The 13254-nt window shown below is 36.4% G+C and overlaps 1 pseudogene; it reads left to right on the forward strand.

Moving 5' to 3' along the window:
• Positions 1 to 10790: 10790 nt before the first annotated feature.
• On the forward strand, positions 10791 to 13021 carry LOC147378665 (heterogeneous nuclear ribonucleoprotein A3-like; annotated as a pseudogene).
• The last annotated feature ends 233 nt before the right edge of the window (positions 13022 to 13254 follow it).

The raw sequence follows: 13254 nt of genomic DNA on the forward strand, positions 1-13254 counted from the left end.
GCAGACAACAGAGTCCAAGCTTTAGTTGATTGAAGTCATCAGAGTCAGTGAAGGTCAGCAGCCTCCTTTAGGTTCCAGTTGATCTGGTGATTGAGCATTGCAGGCTAATCTTTATCAGCGAAACAGAGCTGGAATCTTTACAACCAATTAGTATCTTAACTGTTGTTACTTCTCTTGCCGGACAACAGTTGCTTGTTTTTGCATTCTTTTGTTCCCTTAAGATTGTTAACTACTAAGATCTGTTCAAGGGCAAGTATTGTGGCCCAAATTAGATCACAAAGTGGCTTAGGGCAATAATGACTTCTCTTGTATCCAAAAAGCCACGCCTGGTTCTCTCTTTCTGGGGACCCCTTATCCTATATGGTTACAAAAGGGGTTCAAATGGAGCATGGACAGCAAATAAAGTGAGGAAAGGAGGGAACCATGGATAAAAATAAAAGGAACAAGAAATTGTAGATTCTGATGAGGTTGTGAAATAGTGGTGAGAAGAACCAGAAGGATAAGAGTTTGTGATACAAGAGCAAGTTGTGAATATTTCAGAAATGGAGCACTTCCTGATAAGCATGGAAGTGGTGCTCTGAAATGGTGTGAATGTAATCATCAGTGTAGGGGAAAAGTAGGCTAACCAGAAGTGAGGCTGTCCTCTGAAAGATCCAATGATCATTGCAGTTACCCCCAGATAACAACAGGAATAGGATTAGAAAGAACAATACATCAGATGCCAAATGTATAATGAATGAAAGTTAGTGACTGGAGAGCTTATGACAACATAATGTATGCTCTAAAAGTGTCATGAACCTCCAAGGAGGAGTGAGATGAAGAATCATAAGGTGTCTGGATATGGCACAGAGGTGTGAGTATTTTGAGCCTACACCCACCTCCCTAGCTTGGTGTGAGAAAATGGGAGCACCCAGATAGAGAAGCCAGTTTTCAGTGAGGGTCAGGGAGTGGGCTCAGCTGTCTAATAGATGGTAAAGATGTGGGAGAGGTAGATTACATAATAGGCATTGTGGAGGGTGGTATGGGAAGGTTTGGGAATGGGGAGGATTGGTGGGACAGAGAAGTCCCTTCATCATGAGGGTGAGAATATGGAAAATACACAGTGAAACAGTTTAAATTAGATGCAGTGACCATAACTGACAGAAACCTGAAACATGATGGGATTCACCAACCCTCATTTTAAACACTTCATGCCTGAACTATTGTAATAAACTCCTGACTGGCCACTATGCTTCCAGCTTTGCTCTTATAAATATATTTTTCACTTTTTGAATACATCTGGATTCGATTATATAAAATGTTGTTCTAATTCTGTCATTCAGCTCCCTGATTAAAATCCTCCTCTGTTTTCATCCAATCTCCAGTGCTAATTGCAAACTCCTAAAACTAGGAGTTTGTATACACATCTCTACAGTTGTCTGGCTCCAGTCCATCTTCCCAGTCAGATCTCCTTGAAGGCCCTCAAATGGACCTTGTCTCTGTTTTTCAATGGAAGTGTCAGTCGCTCAGTTGTGTCCAACTCTTTGTGACCCCATGGACTGTGGCCCACCAGGCTGCCCCGTGTCCATGGAATTTCCTACACAATAATACTGGAGTGGGTTACCATTTCCTTCATGAAACTTCCCCAAACTCCACACATGCTAAATGGAGATATGAGAAAAGAAAAAAAAAAAAAGCACTACAGGTAGAATAAACAGTCTGAAGAGAGATACAGAGATGAAGGCATTGAGAAGGTCAAGAGGTACAATTTAACTGGACTCCAAAATACAATTAGATGATAAGACATGAAAAGTAAGAATTGTTCATAGCTATGATTCTTGAAAAAAGTATTGGTTCTTTGAAATATATTAGAATATAGATAGTTTTAATTTTTCTCAAGTAGTTTATACATCTACTAGGTTAAACATTTTTTATTAAGATACACTTGTGTGATACTGTGATTAATACTTACAATATACATGACATTTTTCTCATCTTTCCAATGATTATATAGTCAGAAATTTTGATGTTAAGAGACATGTTGGTTAAGAGGTACTTTTCACAGCATGTAACTCATAACAGACACCTTGCAAAAATGTGTGTGAGTTTGTATATTTCTCGAAGATAATGAGGAGAAAGATTTAAAATCTGTTCAAACATTTTCTGGCAAAATGTACATGAATCGTGCCAAAAGGAATTGCATATTGCATGCCTTCAATCTGTTTTTGAAATATTTGTAGATACAGGCAACATCTGTTCCACTGGACAGAGATATACTACAGTGCTAATAACTTTGGGAAGCCCTGATTTTAAAGTTTGGACTTGAAAATTAAATATTTTTTAAACAGATGCATGCTGAAGTTCTCTAGGTGAACTTAAAAATTTTTTAATTACACAAATTATAAAGAAACTATTTTACAGAATAAACCAGTCTAAAACTTAAGGAACTTTCTGAATGGTTTCATCATATGTTAAATTCTGGCAAAATTTATTTTCTTGGGCTCCAAAATCACTGCAGATAGTGACTGCAGTCATGAAATTAAGATACTTGCTCCCTGGAAGAAAAGCTATGACAAACCTAGACAATGTATTAAAAAGCAGAGACATCACTTTGCCAATAAAGGTCCGTAGTCATGTATGGATGTGAGAGTTAGACCATAAAGAAGGCTGAGTGTCAAAGAATTGATGCTTTTAAACTGTGGTGTGGTATTGGAGAAGACTCTTGAGAGTCCCTTGGACTGCAATGAGATCCAACCAGTCCATCCTAAAGGAGATCAGTCCTGAATATTCATTGGAAGGACTGATGCTGAAGCTCCAATACTTTAGTCACCTGATGTGAAGAGCTGATTCATTGGAAAAGACTCTGATGCTGGGAAAGAGTGGGGCAGGAAGAGACATAGGGGAGAGAGGATGAGATGGTTGGATGGTGTCACCGACTCAATGGACATGACTTTGAGCAAACTCCGGGAGACAGTATAGGACAGGGGAGCCTGGAGTGCTGCAGTTCATGGGGTCACAAAGAGTCAGACATGACTGAGCAATTGAACAGCAACAACAGGGAAAATATAATATTGCAATCCAGCTCTATCAAGCATAGATGGCTGTGGGGCGGGGGGTGATGGAAATAACTGAGGGAAACATCTACAAATATGTAGAAGAGATCCCAATTTGGGGCAAAAGCAAAACCTATGTAGTCTTGAGAGAACATAAATGTGAGTAAAAACAAAAATCCAAGTGTAAAGAAAATGTTGAAAAAATATCACTGGACTGCAGATAAAAGGAAGGAGGGAGTGATTTGGTGGAAATTTCTGCTCTTGCCAGCACAAGTAAAGACCGGACCTGGTTTAGAATTAGCAAATAATATAACCACTGGTGCAGCAGTAGTGACAAGATTGTCAACTGCAATAACATTATTTCAGAAAAGTATAGGTATGAATTAAAACAAATGAAAGAAACAGAGACATTACTTTTTATGGCTATTGAATAAACATCTTTGACAATGTACTGATTGCCATTATACTATAGTTTTTAATTTCAGGAAGCCTTACATTAATGAATCATGAAATCCATTTGTGTGGATCATAGCACTTTTTAAATGAAAAATAAGAAAAAAATAGGACATTACATCACAGAGCATAGGGATAAAAATTGTTTCAAATGTGTATATGTGAGAAAGATAGGAAATATACTTCTCATTGTAGATCACAATCTTTAAAAAAGGCTTGAAAATCTTTTTTCAAAGGGTTTTGCAAAGGGAACAGGGAACCTCTTTGGAGGCAAACCTAGTCGCACTTTGTTCTTAAGAGCAGATCTAAATCAGAGAAGATCCTCAGCCAGATAAAGTCTTGGGAATTAGACTCCTCTGAGGGCCAGAAGTACAAAGAGACCACCTCAGCCTGGAAAGAGTCTAGGGGAGGTGACAGAGAGTTTGGTGGGATCGCAACAGTTACCCTTCTCCCGTCCTTACAACCGGGAAAGCCCAGACTGGGCTTTGGATACAGAAGGGTGCTTCTGTGCTGTTCTATGAAATGTTAACCCATTTCTTTGGTGCACCTTATTAACACTGTGGAATCAGTAGTTCAAAGTCCCTAGGTATTGGTCCCACAGATACTAAATATCTCATGTGATTTAGCAATTCACATACCTAAAACGGGGGGGAGGGAACCCCTGCATAACTAATGGGTTGAAAAGTTGTTGTGTAATTGAATGACAAATATCCAATATTTTTCTTACCTAGCCTGATCAGGAATGAGACATTGAAAGACTAGTAAGGTAGTTAATCTGGGGAGAACTAGATGGCCAGGTGATTAGGAAATAAATTAGGAAGGACACACTTTTCACTGCACACACTTTTGCAACTGTTGAATTTTAAACCAAGTGCATTTTATCAGCTTAAAAAATTACTATTTGCATTCAGGAAAATAAAGTAAAATAAATATCAAATATTAGTGAAATTTTCAGATAAACAAAATTAGTTCTGTATGGAACACCTTATAGGTTGTTTAGCCAATAGGCATTCTCTTGGGTCCTTTTGTTAGAAAAAAAATCCCTGATTTTCTTCTAGTGTTAACACATCCAAGTCCCAGAAGGTGAATCAAGGTTAGCCTACATCAATCAAGTGATGTCCAGAAAAATTAAACCAGAGAGGGGTGCTGCTGCAAACTTAGGAGCATGGATAGCCAGCACAAGAGAGGAAGCCTAGGCAATTAGGAAGCTGTAAAGATGCTTGTCACAGTGATGCCTTCCACTTACCTATCTTATGCTAGGCCATAAGAGGAAAAGTTTTAATCCACAGCTAAAGCAATAAATCTGGACACACACACACAGCTCTAAATGCAGGCAATGGTAATCAAAATTAGCTTTCATGGACAGCTCTTCTCAAATATACAGATATGAATGCTATGAAAAAAATCACAAAACATTTGAAGGAAAATCACTATGAAAGGAAACAACAAATAATTTAAAGGAATAAAAATATTTTATGGGGGATATGAAAAGCTATGTCATTCATGAAAGAAATAATGGGCTAAATTATAAATTCTGAAAATAAAAGGTATATGGTTATTGGTACTGAAAAAAAAAAAAAGGACTGAATAACAGAATGATTAACCTCAAAAGTGAATTAGAGAGCTGCCACAGCAATGGCTTCTCCTGCAATACAGCTAGGTGGGAATGGGTGGGAGGGTGGGGTGTAGGGAGCAAGGAGCAGGGAAGGGACACAGAAGAGAGACCCAGAACATCCAACATCCAATCAATGTGAATTTCTGAAAGGACTGATAGGATGAAACAGTCAAAAATAAAATGGAGTAAGGGATGCTCAAAACTGAAGAAATATAGACATTTTCTGTTTAGAATAGACCATTCAGTCTAAGCAGGATAAATAAAAAGAGCAACCACCTGGAAACACTTAGGAAAATGCAAAAGAGAAAAGATAACTTGAAAATCCTTAAAACTTAAAGAGGCAAAAGTAAAAATTTTAACTAACTACAAAAGAATGCAATTAAGATAATAGACTTCTCTTTGGTATTAAAAGACAATAGAACAACTCTGAAAAATTCTAAAGGGGAAAAGAGTATGAAACTAAAAGTTTACACTAATGAAACACTTCCATATTAGAAGGAAAATGTTGAAGTAATGGATAATTGGGAAATATATATATATATAAAGAAGTTTTGAAAAATATAAACTTTTTAAAAATTATGGCAAGAAAAGTCCAGACACACCAGTTAAGAATAACATAAACTGGAAAAGAAGTAAAACTCTCACTGTTTGCAGATGATATGATCCTTTACATAGAAAACCCTAAAGACTCCACCAGAAAATTACTATAGCTAATCAATGAATATGATAAAGTTGCAAGATATAAAATCAACACACAGAAATCCCTTGCATTCCTATACACTAACAATGAGAAAATAGAAAGAGAAATTAAGGAAACAATTCCATTCACCATTGCAATGAAAAGAATAAAATACTTAGGAATATATCTACCTAAAAAAACAAAAGACCTATATATAGACAGCTATAAAACACTGGTGAAAGAAATCAAAGAGGACACTAATAGATGGAGAAATATACTGTGTTCATGGATCTGAAGAATCAATATAGTGAAAATGAGTATACCACCCAAAGCAATCTATAGATTCAATGCAATCCCTATCAAGCTACCAACGGTATTTTTCACAGAGCTAGAACAAATAAATTCACAATTTGTATGGAAATACAAAAAACCTCGAATAGCCAAAGCAATCTTGAGAAAGAAGAATGGAACTGGAGGAATCAACCTGCCTGACTTCAGGCTCTACTACAAATCCACAGTCATCAAGACAGTATGGTACTGGCACAAAGACAGAAATATAGATCAAGGGAACAAATGCAATTTAATAGAAAGCCCAGAGATAAATCCACGCACCTATGGACACCTTATCTTCAACAAAATAGGCAAGAATATACAATGGAGAAAAGACAATCTCTTTAACAAGTGGTGCTGGGAAAACTGGTCAACCACTTGTAAAAGAATGAAACTAGAACACTTTCTAACATCATACACAAAAATAAACTAACTCCTAGAGGAAAACATAGGCAAAACACTCTCCAACATAAACCACATCAGGATCCTCTATGACCCCCCTCCCAAAATATTAGAAATAAAAGCAAAAATAAATAAATGGGACCTAATTAAAAGCTTCTGCACAACAAAGGAAACTGTAAGTAAGGTGAAAAGACAGCCTTCAGAATAGGAGAAAATAGTAGCAAACGAAGCAACAGACAAAGAATTAATCTCAAAAATATATAAGCAACTCCTGCAGCTCAATTCAAGAAAAACAAATGACCCAATCAAAAAGTGGGCCAAGTCCAGGTTCGATGCATGATACAGGGTGCTCGGGGCTGGTGCACTGGGATGACCCAGAGGGATGGGATGGGGAGGGAGGTGGGAGGGGGGTTCAGGATGGGGAAGACATGTACACCCATGATGGATTCATTTCAATGTATGGCAAAACCAATACAATATTGTAAAGTAAAAAAAAAAAAAAAAAAAAAAACTAATAATAATAATTAAAAAATTAAAAAGAAAAAAACAAAGAATGGAAAAAAATAATATAAATGAGATGTGTGCTGCTATTTAATGAAAGTCAGAGATTTTTTCAAATTGGGTAAAAATAAAATATATTTCTAAATACATCATATTTATAAAAGATTTATCTAAAACAATATGACATAAAAATATTTGAAAAGAAAAATAATGGAGAAAATTGCTAACAAACAGAAAGCAGATGTAAAAATGTTAGTAGTAGGCATAATAGAAATAAAGACAAAGTATGAAAAGGAAAAAATGACTCTATCTAGTGATGAAAGTAACAATATAAAAATAATATACGCTCTAAACTTTACCTTAACAGAAAAATTATATAGAACAAAAATGGAAAGAAATATAAGTGAAATTAATAAATGCACATAAAGATTTTAATATCTTGCTTATAAATGGACAGATTAAGTAAACTGAAAATATTTATAGCTATTTAGAATTCAATAGCTCAGACAATTCTCAAAATTAGTTTTATAAATAATGAATATATAAAGAACTTTGTACCCAAGAGAACATTCATTAAAATTTACCAGTGTTTAGCTGTTAAAAGAAATCTCAGCAGGCAAAATACTCTGATTTCAAAGCAGTAAAATCATAGAGCTACTCATATTTATGAAGTGTTTATTATGGTTGCCAGATTTAGCAAATAAAGTTATAGTTGCCAGATTTGTTCTAAGCTATGGCTGCCAGATTTAACAAATATAAGATACCTAGTTAAAATAGAATTTAGGATATACAAGGAATAGTTTTTTATAGATTTTAGAAATCTTAGAAAATTTTAGAGATAAACTTCCAAAGCATTGGGGGAAAAAATAGAGAAATCTTTCTGTGTCCTTCTAAGATAATTTTAAAACTTTGATACCTAAACTAGACAAGCATGGCATAAAAAGTAAAACCATAGGCCAAATTTACTTTCAAGTGTCACTGCAAAACTTCTTTTAAAAGTTAATAAATATAGCAGTGTACTATATAATATTTTAATGCAATTTACTTTTTAAAGAATTAAACAGAAAAAACACAAAATCATTTTAATAAAAGCAAAAGGCCCATTTATTAAAAATGACTCCTATTTATGATTTTTTTTTTTTGGAAAGTATGTAATACAAGAAGAATTTTTCTTACTTGATGAGGCATACCTATCAAAACATCAGCAATAGAAAGTTTAGAAAATGTAAAGAAAAAAGGATTAGTCATAATTGAAAATGACAGAAAATATCTAGGAATAGAACCAATGCAAATGTGCAATATCCATAATAAAAATATTACCATAAGATATAAAATAAGATATAATTAGTTATAGGAACATATCTTATTCTAAATGGAAATAAAATTTACTAAAAGTATTTATTCTTCACTAAATAGGTTTCAAGATAAATGCAATAAATCAAAGCCTAAAAAGATTTTTAAATGAAACTTGACAGTTTAGTTCTCAGAAAAGATACAAAATTAGCCAAAAAGCATTATATCAAAAGGAGGAAAGAGAATTTACACTATCAAATTTTAAAATATGTTATAAAAATATAACAATTAGAATTGTATGACACTGATATCTTAATATACATATAGAAATGGAGGAGAACAGAATACATAGTTAAGAGGCATTCCAAACTACTGAGAACAGGACTGAACAAATGCAGATGAAAAAAAATGGTTAGATTCCTAACTTGGTGCCAAGACAAAAAGCAACATATATTTGAGGTAGATGGAAAACATAAACGTCTATTGAGTTCAGACCTGTGGTTGCCAACAGTGGATTGGGAGTTTGGGAGTAGTAGATGCAAGCTATTATATTGTATATAGAGAATGGATAAACAATAAGGTCCTATCATGTTGCACAAAGGACTATATTCAATATCCTATAATAAACCATAATGGAAAAGAAAATGAAAAAGAATACGTGTGTATAACTGAATCACTTTGCTGAATACCAGAAACTAACACAACATTGTAAATCAACTATATGTCATTAAAACATAATGTGTCTAAAATACAACTACAAAAGCATTCAAAAAATACACTTGCAATCTTGGAGTATAGAAGAACTTTGAAAGATATAAAGTACAAAGCCATAAAAGAAACTATCCATAAATTTGACATTAATATTTAAAACATGTGCATGAAAGAAAGAATAATGCTGCTACCAATATTGTTCATTTTTACCATAAGGAAATTTAGAATTTTCAGAAGAAATGGCTCAAAACTAAGAAAGTTAAAGAACCAATGTTCAAGGCCTACTCAGTAATTGACTGCATGCTGGGGGTTTGACAGACTACCCCATTTAATCTCAAGGAATCCTCATCAAACCTAAAAGGATGTATTACTATCATCATGTTGCTAAAGAAGAAATGTGTCTTTAATCACATATCCAGCAGTTGGATGAAGTGGAATTCTAACACAATGCATTCAGCACCATCTTGACTCCATGCTAATAAGAAAGTATAAGGAATTATACAGGAATTTACATGATTGATAAATAGCCTGTGAAAATAGTGAATCAATTAGGATTGGTAGATTAAGGTAAAAATAATTAAAATGCACTCAGAGTTAATAATAATTTAGTATATCGTGTGGAGGAAACAAAGGATAAAAAGAAGGAAGCAGGAAACTCACTGAGAGGCTATTGAGATGATTTAGTAAAACACTGAGAGCCTGGACCAGTCAGTCTTCCAAGCCATGAATCTGTAAAATGTTACAAATTGCTAAGTAACAGCACATTAGAGTCAGATTCAGATGTAAAAAAAAAAAAAAAAAAAAATCATTTTAATCTCCTTCCAAGGTTTTCATGAGGTGGCTGGTGTGCTGACAGCACTGATATTGTTTGCTAGGAAACAGTAGTGGTAGCTGGCTAAAAATATGACCGAAGACTCTCTCTTGTGCATGTGTGGGAAGTCACTTCAGTTTTGCCTGACTCTCTGCCACCCCATGGACTGTAGTCCTGTCCATGGGATTCTCCAGGCAAAATTACTGGAGTGGGTTGCCATTCCCTCCTACGGGGATCTTCCAAACCCAGGGATCGAATCGACATAGGTAGTAACTCTATGACTTTGGACAAGTTACTAAACCAATATGCCCAATTTCCTCATGTATACAGTGATTACACCTATTTTGTTGTCAGAAAGATTAAACAAGTTAATAATTAAGGCATCTATATATGTACATGTAAAAGCAATTCCTAGTGTAAGAGCAATTCTTTCTTTTTATTTTCCATTATAGTTTATTGCAAGATTAAATATAGTTCTTTCTTGTTGTCATTTAGTCAGTAAGTTGTGTCCAAGTCTTTTGTGACCCAATGGACTGTAGTCTGCCAGGATCCTCTGTCCATGTGATTTCCCAAGCAACAATACTGGAGTGAGTTGCCGTCTCCTTTTTCAGGATCTTCTCCATCCAGGGACTGAACCCTGGTCTCCTGCATTGCAGGCAGATTCTATACCACTGCGCCATGAGGGAACCCCTAGGCCATGTCAGTTGTCACTAATCCCCTTAAATTTGGGTTCTGGATATTAGGTTCAGTGATCTTGGGTCTTGCATCTTTCTGCACTGCTAAGTAGAGAAAATAAAGAAGGCTTATCAAGAGGGATCTGAGAAAAACTTGGGATCTTCAGAATGTTTACTGATTTGAAAACGACAGAGTCTACTTAAAGAAGACAAGATCCTTTTATTCAAGTTAGCAGATGATAAGATTTCAGCGTTTTGTTGTTCTCTTTTTTCCTACTTATAGGAATAATTCTGAAGTACTTCAGGGTCCCATATTGAACTCGAGTTGGAAGAGGCGAGTCTGGTCTCAAAATGGAGGGTCATGATCCCAAGGAACCAGAGCAGTTGAGAAAGCTGTTTATTGGTGGTCTGAGCTTTGAAACTACAGATGATAGCTTAAGAGAATGATGTTGAGAAATGGGGCACACTTGCAGATTGTGTGGTGATGAGAGACCCCCAAACAAAACGTTCCAGGGGCTTTGGTGTTGTGACTCACTCCTGTGTTGAAGAAGTGGATGCAGCAAGGTGTGCTCGACTGCACAAAGTTGATGGGTGTGTAGTGGAACCAAAGAGAGCTGTTTCTAGAGAGGATTCTGTAAAGCGCATCTAACAGTGAAGAAAATTTTTGTTGGTAGTATTAAAGAAGATACAGAAGAATATTATTTGAGAGACTACTTTGAAAAGTATGGCAAGATTGAAACCATAGAAGTTATGGAAGACAGGCAGAGTGGGAAAAAGAGAGGATTTGCTTTTGTAACTTTTGATGATAAAGTTGATAAAATTGTTGTTCAGAAATACCACACTATTAATGGGCATAACTGTGAAGTGAAAAGGGCCCTTTCTAAACAAGAGATGTAATCTGTTGGATCACAAGGAGGTCATGGAGGTGGATCTGGCAACTTTATGGGTCGTGGAGGAAACTTTGGAGGTGGTGGAGGAAACTCTGGAGGTGGTGGAGGTAACTTTGGCTGTGGTGGGAACTTTGGTGGAAGAGGAGGCTATGGTGGTGGAGGTGGTGGCAGCAGAGGGAGTTGTGGAGGAGGTGATGGTGGACATAATGGATTTGGAGGGGATGCTGGCAACTATGGTGGTGGTCCTGGTTATAGCAGTAGAGGAGGCTACGGTGGCGGTGGAAACCAAGGTGGTGGATATGGTGGCGGTGTTGGAGGATATGATGGTTACAAAGAAGGAGGAAATTTAGGAGGTAACTATGGTGGTGTTTTTTTTTTTTTTTTTTTTTTGCATTTCTTTTCTATTTCTTTTAACTTATATGCAGAGTACATCATGAGAAACGCTGGACTGGAAGAAACACAAACTGGAATCAAGATTGCTGGGAGAAATATCAATAACCTCAGATATGCAGATGACGCCACCCTTATGGCAGAAAGTGAAGAGGAACTCAAAGCCTCTTGATGAAAGTGAAAGTGGAGAGTGAAAAAGTTGGCTTAAAGCTCAACATTCAGAAAACGAAGATCATGGCATCCGGTCCCACCACTTCATGGGAAATAGATGGGGAAACAGTGGAAACAGTGATAGCATATTCAAAAGCAGAAACATTACTTTGCCAACGAAGGTTCATCTAGTCAAGGCTATGGTTTTTCCAGTGGTCACATATGGATGTGAGAGTTGGACTGTGAAGAAGGCTGAGCACCGAAGAATTGATGCTTTTGAACTGTGGTGTTGGAGAAGAATCTTGAGAGTCCCTTGGACTGTAAGGAGATCCAACCAGTCCATTCTGAAGGAGATCAGCCCTGGGATTTCTTTGGAAGGAATGATGCTAAAGCTGAAACTCCAGTACTTTGGCCACCTCATGTGAAGAGTTGACTCATTGGAAAAGACTCTGATGCAGGGAGGGATTGGGTGCAGGAGGAGAAGGGGACGACAGAGGATGAGATGGCTGGATGGCATCACTGACTCGATGGACGTGAGTCTGAGTGAAGTCCGGGAGTTGGTGATGGACAGGGAGGCCTGGCGTGCTGCGATTCATGGGGTAGCAAAGAGTCGGACACGACTGAGCAACTGATCTGATCTGATCTGATGGTGGTGGTGGAAACTATAATGATTTTGGAAATTATAGTGGACAACAGCAATCAAATTATGGATCCATGAAAGGGGGTAGTTTTGGTGGAAGAAGCTCGGGCAGTCCCTATGGTGGTGGTTATGGATCTGGTGGTGGAAGTGATGGATATGGTAGCAGAAGGTTCTAAAAACTCAGAAGAAAAGGGCTACAGTTCTTAGCAGGAGAGAGAGCGAGGTGTTGTCAGGAAAGCTGTGGGTTACTTTGAGACAATCGTCCCAAATGCATTAGAGGAACTGTAAAAATCTGCCACAGAAGGAAGAATGATCCATAGTGAGAAAAGTTACTGCAGCTTAAACAGGAAACCCTTCTTGTTCAGGACTGTCATAGCCACAGTTTGCAAAAAGTGCAGCTATTGATTAATGCAATGTAGTGTCAATTAGATGTACATTCCTGAGGTCTTTTATCTGTTGTACCTTTGTCTTTTTCTTTTCATTACATCAGGTATATTGCTCTGTAAATTGTGGTAGTGGTACCAGGAATAAAAAATTAAGGAATTTTTAACTTTTCAATATTTGTGTAGTTCAGTTTTTCTATGTTTCAGTACAGAAACTTTAATAAAATGCAGTTTTGAAGGTGTCTCCTTGTGAGTTAACAAATAAAGAAGATCATTGTTAATTACTATTTTGTATGAATT

The sequence above is a fragment of the Bos grunniens genome, chromosome 2 (genome assembly GCF_055505025.1).
Source record: "Bos grunniens cultivar Pamir isolate PY7600 chromosome 2, Bosgru_T2T1.0, whole genome shotgun sequence".
Lineage (NCBI taxonomy): Eukaryota > Metazoa > Chordata > Mammalia > Artiodactyla > Bovidae > Bos > Bos grunniens.